This window comes from Microcaecilia unicolor, chromosome 2, assembly GCF_901765095.1.
Source record: "Microcaecilia unicolor chromosome 2, aMicUni1.1, whole genome shotgun sequence".
Lineage (NCBI taxonomy): Eukaryota > Metazoa > Chordata > Amphibia > Gymnophiona > Siphonopidae > Microcaecilia > Microcaecilia unicolor.
Window position 1 is genome coordinate 542,354,860 of NC_044032.1, and position 7,204 is coordinate 542,362,063.

The 7,204-nt window shown below is 43.4% G+C and overlaps 1 pseudogene; it reads left to right on the forward strand.

Annotated features, from left to right (window-relative positions):
• The first annotated feature begins 1,019 nt into the window (after positions 1-1,019).
• LOC115462180 lies at positions 1,020-4,973 on the forward strand (annotated as a pseudogene).
• Positions 4,974-7,204: the final 2,231 nt, after the last annotated feature.

Here is a 7,204-nt window from a genome sequence, read left to right on the forward strand (position 1 = left end):
TTGTCCCTCCCTTCCAGTTCCAGCCGCACTCGCTCCAAATTGTAAAAATCATCTTCACACGAAAGCAGCGTTAAAAAATGAGGGCGGGACCAGAGCTAACAGAGAGAAGGGCCGAGCCTGCACGCCTGGTGGCGGCGACCTGGAGGGGCGTGGTGTTGCAGCGAGGGCGGGACCTCATACTGGTGTCATGCGGTTGGTCAGTGCTGCGGCTGACGTTCCCAGAACTACGTGACGTTCAGTAGTTGGAGCCTTACAGCAGAGCGCACGAATGCCTCAGCCACGCAGTCAGCTTCAGAACGTTGGAGGTGCGTTTTATTAGATAGGAGGATATTTTCCTTAAGTCCTACGAGACACTGAGTCTTGCCCTCGAAGACTACTGTATTGGGGCTTGTTTAGGGTTTTCATTCTGTTCCTTCTTGCTTGAAGCTGGGAATTATGGTTATTAATTGTAATGTGTTACAGGGGTTATCCCTATGGGGAAAGGTTTTTTTTTTGTCTGAATACAATATTGCTTGAGCAAAGCAAATACTGAAGGGGTCCAGCAGGCACCAGCCCTGTACTAGTGATGTTATTGGAAAAGTTCAGATTTCTCTATCTGCTGGTCAGGAACAGATATAACCCATTTGAATGGACTGGTCTATTAGGACTCAAGGAAAGAAAATTAAAAGCTGTGAATAAATTCCACCATTTGTTTTATTCTTTTCTCTCTCTCTCTCTCTCATTTTCGACCATGGTCAGGCCTTAAATCTCTCTTGGTTGATTTGTCTTATTGTTGAGTTCTTTGCAGGCAGTGAAATACCTTCTTACGCACCACTGTAAGAATTTCCTAAGAATATAAGGTTTTCAGGTATCATGGTGTATAGGTCCCAGTTTTTCATCCTTGCTTATGAAAAGCAACTGAATTCAGTTTTATTTGAATGCTTTTTTGAGTTTCTTGCTGTTTCTAATTTTCAGAACAGGTTTGTCAAGAAAGAAGGTTCCCTGAGTACGAGTTGTTTCCTACAGTACACGATATCAAGATGAACTGTCAGACAGAAGTGCTGGAGGTATCAATGGAAGATCGCCAGATTGAGGGAACATTGCTGACTTTGCTTCACCCCCAATCCTCCTCCTCCAGAGCACTTGGGAAATTACAACAAGAAGGAAGGGACCTATTCCATTGGAACAGTGGAGACAGAAGACATAGATTTTGTCTTTGAGTTTACTTAAATGAGAGTGTTATCTGATGAACTTGACAGTATTGAGTCTATGAGAGATTTCAAGGTAAAGTAGAGTTTCCCATTTGTGTACACTGGTCATGGAACCCATTATAACACTTCATCTGCAAACAAGCTCATGAAGTAAACCCAAAACAGAATGTAAACTAATAGAAATTGGAAAGGGCCATGGAAGCACTTCACTTAGATGAGAAGTCTTTCTATGCAACAGGTCTTCAACATTTGTTAAAATATAATAAAAATGTAGCAGAAGTACTATTCAGCCTTCATATAGACAAGCTATAATGGCCGGCTTAAATACATAAGCCAAACATTTAGAAGAAAGCTGAATTGGATATTTAATAGTAATTTGTGTAGTTAACTAGAAATCTAGCCATGTTTATACTAGGATATATTTCTATTCTATTTTTTGCTGTATGAATGTAATATTAATTTTCCTTTCTTTTCTAGGATGCTCTGTAGAATGCTGGAAATGATGGACTAGGACAGATAACCCTGCAGTTTTACAAAAAAAAAATTGTGTTGGTGTTTCTCAGATGATGGCCCACACTACCCAAAGGATGCACTCAAGGTCAATGTGAACTTGACTGATGAGCAAGAACAGCAGATATGCTGGAAATAAGTGGGGAGAAACTTGGTGGAAAGATCAACATTGTAGGAGTAATGAACAGGCATGAATACCTGTCACAGATGCCAACGCAGTCAGAGGTAAGCAGTTTTGTTTTAAAGTTATGCAATTCTCTGTCACCACGAGGTAAGAGTCTTATTTTGAATGTGCTGTGAAGAGTTGTCAGCATGCTTAAAAGGGGGAGAGGGGATTGGGGTAAAGAGTTGATCTATGTTGCCTTTCTGTCCATTGTTCTGGGGGGTCATAAGAGTCCAGGCCCCCTGGGGCACAGATGGTGGAGGGGGATGCAGTAAGGAGGGGGGGGATTCTCAGTGTTTGGGTGGGTTAGAGCATTTGTAAGATTATTAATGTTAAAATACATCTTTTGTACTGTTTGCCAGGTTAATCCGGTTTAGTTTGATACTATTGTGCATATGTATTCGAATGTGCATATACCACCTGGGGGGGGGGAGGGGGTAGAAGGTTGGGTGGTGAGGGGAGAAAAGTGTAAAATTTTTGATAATAGAATTTACTATTTTGTTTTTATGAAGTGTGTTTTGCTATTTCATTCTCTGAATATGGGCTTGTTGGTTGTGCTTAACATGCTGGTTCATCAATAAAAATAGTTGCAACTAAAGTTATGCAATTTACATATTACAATATATGCGTGTACAGACAAATATTAAAGATATAAACTATTATAAATGAAATTACACATAATAAATAAAATATCTATGAAGCCCACACTAGGAAGAAGACCAAGACAGAAAACTGAGAAGGTAAATAAGTCAACAATAAACAAAAAGTAGCAAAAAAGCACTATGTTACAGGAGCCTTTAGATTTCTATCAATCACAAATCTTAAACAAGATCTACACTCAAGCTCCCTATCAGTGGCGTAGCTAGGGTAGTTGACACCCGGGGCCGGTCATTTTTAACACCCCCCTCCAAAATCCAGTACTAGGCATACCGAGAATACAAAACACTCAGGATCTCTAGAACAATTTTACCATACCATAAGCAGTAATTTCTACGAGTCACATAAGGAAAAAGGAAAGCATCTTAAACACTACAGTGAGCACTAGAACATCAATTCGCCTATTGTAAAACGTAACCAGACAGAATAATACAGATTGTCGATCCTGCACAGTAAATGCCAACTGAAAGCCGTGTCTTTTTCACAAACACAGATAAACCCTAAACCACTATAGAATAAGTAATCAAACTTTCTATTTAGACAGAAATTAAACTGAACCCCCAAGAGGCCAGACTGATCATACAATGCAACACCACAGAAACAGAAAATAAAATACCACCATTTTATTGGACTAATACATTTAGCTTTCAGAGACCAAAACCTCCTTCCTCAGATCAGATCAGTACAGTGATTTTACAATATCCTATCCTGGCCCGAGGAAGGGGGTTTTGTTCTCCAAAAGTTAGTCAAAATGTATTAAAATTAGTCCAATAAAAAGATTACCTATTTACATGTTCTGTTATAAACATTTAACACATCTACAATACTTTATCCTAAAGCAAAAAAAAATAAAAAATATATTTTATTTACAGTTGTTGTCTCTGGTTTCTGCTTTCCTCATCTTCTTTTCACTGTCTTCCTTCCATCCAGCATCTTCTCTCTCTCTCTCTCTCTCTCTCCCTGCCATCCAGTGTCTGCCCTCTCTCTCCTGTCCCCTCCAACCAAAGTCTGCCCTCTCTCCCTGCCCCTTCCATCTAGGATCTGCCCTCTCTCCATGTGCATCTCCTTCCTTGTCTTTCCTTCCCTCCATCCTTGTCCAACATTTCTCCTCTCTTCTCTCTTCCATCCATGTGCATTTCCTTCCTGACTTTCCTTCCCTCCATCCATGTCCAACAACTCTCCATTCTCCCCTGCCGTCTCCTCCATCCACCCATATCCTTCAAATGTCCTCTCTCCCCTGCCCTCATTCATCCATCCATATCCAGCAATTCTCCATCTATGTCCAGGAACTCTCCATTCTCTCCTGCCGTCTCCTCCATCCACCCATATCCTTCAAATTTCCTCTCTCCCCTGCCCCCATTCATTCATCCATGTCCAGCAATTCTCCTCTCCTCTGCCCCTCCTCCATCCATCCATCCATATCCAGCAAATTTCCTCTCCCCTGCCCCCTCCATTCATCCATCCACCAGCAATTCTCCACTCTCCCCTGCCCTCCCCTCTTCTCCAGTGATCTATTCTCTCCCCATGCCCTCCCCTCCATGTCCAGCGATTCTCCCTGCCCTCCCTCAGCTCCCCCACAGCCCGCCTCTCCGTTCCTTCCTGCCCTCCCCTCCATCCATCCACCCACGTCCAGCAATTCTCCTCCCCTGCCCTTCCCTCCGGCGATCTCTTCTCTCCCCCATGCCCTCCCCTTCTCCCATCCATGTCCAGCATTCTCCTCTCTTCCCCTGCCCTCTCCGTCCTTCCTTCCCGCCCATGGCAGCCCTCCTCCTCTCTGCCCCCCCCCCCCCGTATCATAACCTTTTACTTCCCATGGTGGCAGCGGCATCAGTTCCATTACGAAGAAGGCACTGTAGGCTCCCCTCCGGCTTCAGCTTCTGCCTTCGCTTTCGCTCTTCACACAGTGAGTGTCCCGCCTTCGCGGAAACAGGAAATACGTCATCGCGAAGGCGGGACACTCACTGTGTGAAGAGCGAAGGCAGAAGCTGAAGCCGGAGGGGAGCCTGCAGTGCCTTCTTCGTAAGCAACTCACGTCGCTGCCGCTACGGGAAGTAAAAGGTTATGATACGGAGGGGGGGCGGAGAGGAGGAAGGTTCTACGAGGAGCGATGGGGGGGCGGACTTTGGGTGCGGGTGCCTGGAAGCAGCGGGAAGCGGCGCGGAGCACCCCCCCTTGTGCTGACACCAGGGGCGGACCGCCCCTCCGCCCCCCCCTTGCTACGCCACTGCTCCCTATTACTACTAATAAAGGTGACTGGAGATTTGAAAAATGTATTTCACAGAACCATATTTTACTATACATTTCCATGGAATTGAACAATGGTTTTGACAGACGTTTTAAACGATGTTCAGCCTTACTTGTACAAAATCTCCTTCTGAGTTACAGATTCACATAGTACATTTGTCACCACTGCCATGAGGAGACTGATCAAGGACACGCTGGTCTCCAGCTAGAGGCTAGAGCCACTCACCCTGCAGCTCTACTAGCTTGTAGGAAACATTGTAGTTAGTCTCAGTTTGCTGTAACTGGTGTAACTGACACAGACTACTGTCAGCTTCGTTTCTAATTTTGTACTTTTCTTGAGGTTCTGGGATCACTTCTCAAAGGCAGTGGGGTTTGTAGCACAATGATACAACACTTGGGTGTGGCTTGGATAAAGGTATTTTATATAGAAATAGGCGTCTTACAAGTGTACAGCACTTTAGAACATAAAGTTATTGCAGGCTGCTTCTGTATCTGCCTGTCCTTGTGCCTGATGTGTGTATGCCCCCTCCTGGCTATGTTTGTTTCTCATTGTGTTTATATCTGCTTCTCTTTTTCCAGTACATTCCTGTGCATTAATTTAGCTTGTTTTATCTGATGCTGCTTGCAGTATCTCCCAGAGGGCCTTAGCTAACTCTATGGTTAGGCCCTGAATCCTTAATTAGGCTAACTTTCAGGTTAGGCCCTGAATTGCTCCATGTCATGCTGACATCTTCCACATGACATAAGAACATACGTATTGCCATACTGGGACAGACTGAAGGTTTATCAAGCCCAGCATCCTGTTTCCAACAGTGGGCAATCCAGGTCACAAGTACCTAGCAAGATCCCAAAACAGAACAATACATTTTATGCTGCTTATCCAAGAAATAAGCAGTGAATTTTCCCCAAGTTGATTTTAATAATAGCTTATGACTTTTTTTGTGAAGCTATCCAAATCTTTTTTATACCCTGCTAAGCTAACTGCTTTTACTACATTATCTGGCATCAAATTCCAGAGTAATTACTTATTGAGTGAAGAAATATTTTCTCCAATTCATTTTAAATTTACTACTTTGTATCTTCATTGCATGCACCCTAGTCCTAGTATTTTTGGAATGAGGTAAACAAGTGATTCCGTCTACATGTTCCATACCACTCATTATTTTATCAAGCCCTCACTCATGGCATCCTGGTACTTTTAGGCCTTAACCTTCTCAGAAATTCCTGCATCCCTTATGCACTGTTAATTCTCTCTATGACAGGCATTGAGGTGGCATATTGGGTTTCCCTGCACAGTAGTGGCTGCCCTACCTACGATATGAGGTTTAGACTCATAATGGGACTTGCTTATCTTAGTAGCTATGGAGACAATACTGTGCAGGACAGAGGACCTTGTGGAAGTAGCAGGATAGGTACTATTAGAGGTATGAGAGGCATAAAAGAATTTCAAGCTTGAAACCGAGCTATAATCTATTTAGGAAGGATAGAGATGGTCGGTAAAGGTGGAGGAGTAGCTCTGTATGTGAGAAATAATATCGCAGCGACTGAAATAATGGGCCTGGGGAAAGGAAGAAGCGATATGGATCACCTTAAAGAGAGACGATAGAACCTTTGTCTACATGGGTGTTGTCTATATACCTCCAACACAATCGGAGGAACTAGATAAAGTTGGGAAAGAAAAGAGAGGTGCTGTGCTGAGAGATTTCAATCTGCCAGATGTAGATTGGAAAGTTCCAGTTACGGAATCGGAAAGAAGTAGAGAGATTGTGGATGCTTGTCAAAGTGCTCTGCCTCAGACAAATGGGTGAGAGAACCCACGAGGGAGGGAGCTATGCTGGAATCTGGTGCGTACAAATGGGGATAGTGGGTCAAATGTCCGAGTGGGTGTCCAACTGGCAGCAGATGTCCATCAAAAAAGTTTGGTTTGATATAACAGCTGAAGTGCAGGGCAGCCACTCAAAAGTCAAAGTCCTGGATTTCAAGCATGCCAACTTTAGTAAAATGGGGAATACCTGAGGAAGGAGCTGATGGGCTGGGAGGACATACGAGAAGTGGAAGGGCAATGGTTTCAGGCTGAAAGAAGCTATAATATGGCCACAAACCTTTATGTAAGGAGAGCAAATAAAGCAAGAGAAAAAGGAACCAATATGGTTCTCCAAGCATAGTGACTGAGGAAAATAAAGGCTAAAGAGTTGGCGGTCATGAATTACAGAAAAACTCAAGAAGAGGAACAGAGGAATACCGGATGAAACGGAAAGAAGCCAAGAGAGATACATCTGGCGAAAGAACAAATGGCTAGAAATGTAAGGAGGGGCGACAAAAATTTCTTCAGGTATATTAGTGAAAGGAGGAAGACTAAAAATGGAATTGTGAGACTGAACGATGCTGCAAACCGCTATGTGGATAATGATGAAGAAAAAGCTAATTTGCTAAACAAATA